This window comes from Arachis duranensis, chromosome 2 (assembly GCF_000817695.3).
Source record: "Arachis duranensis cultivar V14167 chromosome 2, aradu.V14167.gnm2.J7QH, whole genome shotgun sequence".
Taxonomy (NCBI): domain Eukaryota; kingdom Viridiplantae; phylum Streptophyta; class Magnoliopsida; order Fabales; family Fabaceae; genus Arachis; species Arachis duranensis.
The window spans coordinates 80,332,179-80,333,499 of NC_029773.3; positions in this window are offsets into that span (position 1 = coordinate 80,332,179).

Sequence of the window (1,321 nt, forward strand, 5' to 3'; positions counted from 1 at the left end):
GAAGAAGAATGCTTAGTTCCAGCACATCAAGTAGTATTCATGTCCGTCTTCCCAGGAAATTTTCAACCAATTGATCAAATTCAAGATTTAACAATCTACAGTCATGAAGGTAGACTAGCCAGCACACTAGCAAGGGTCTTCGAAAGAACTCAAAAGATAACAAGAGAATCTCACACAAGAATCAATTATAAAAGTAGAAATACTCTGCTTGTGTCCAGTAAAAGAAATGAAATTGAAGAAAGAGAGATGAGACTCTTAGTAGAATTTGAATCAGCATTCTACAACTTATCTGGACTCTTAGAAAAGCTCCTCGAAGGGATAAAAAGGAATCTCTGCTATTTGATAAAAGACAGAGAAGACCACAAGTGCCAGCTGTGTGTCTCAGAAATATCTGAAGAAAGCAATAATGAAATGGGATCCACCCACATGATAAAAGAAGACAGCTCATCCACCCACATAAAAGAAGAGGACAGCGCATCTGAAGCATCTCTCGACATTATTGCATAATGACGTAAGCGCTTACATAGAGCACCAACAATGTAGCTGGTGCAAGATAATAAATAATGACGTAAGCAATGACGTCATAAGAAGGGTAAGGATGGGAATTGTCCATCAGACCCAACCATTATAAATAGATTGCTTAGGCAATTGTAGAAATCATCAAACAATAGAAAGCAGAAGGCTAAGAGTACTCATATGCTAGGAGAGCAAGGAGGAAGCGGCCGAGGCGATTCTATAGTTTGAAGAATAATTCCCTTAGGAAAAACCAATTCTAAACTCCCCTGTGGAGTTAGTATTTACAATCTCCCCTCTGGAGATAAAAACATCTTATGTAAAATATTCTAAATAAAGGAAGTTTTTCTCCAGAAAGGTACGCCTTTATCCTAATCTCTTAAGTTATGAATTATTTAGAAAGTTTAGAATTAACGGAAGAATCTGATTATTATAGATTATCTGCCTTATTAGATAATGAAAAACGGGCTGTTCTAAAAACGGAATTAAATCTCAAATCAAATGAAAATTTTAATAAACAAAATCTTTTAAAAGGAGTCTTTAATAGAAAAAATATAATATACTATGGAAAAATTCAACTTGAAGCCCCTATAAAGATAAAATCTGCTAATGGAGAACTTGAAATAGCCTTGATAAATGATGAAGAATTGAGTAAACAGATTGAGAAAATTAAGGATCAACAAAAAAGATCTAAAATTGGATGGATTCATATTAGTACTATACAAGTCTTAATCAAATCTACATATATGAAAGGAATTAATTCACCAATAAGCCTAGCAATCTGTGACAAAAGAATTACTGATGACCC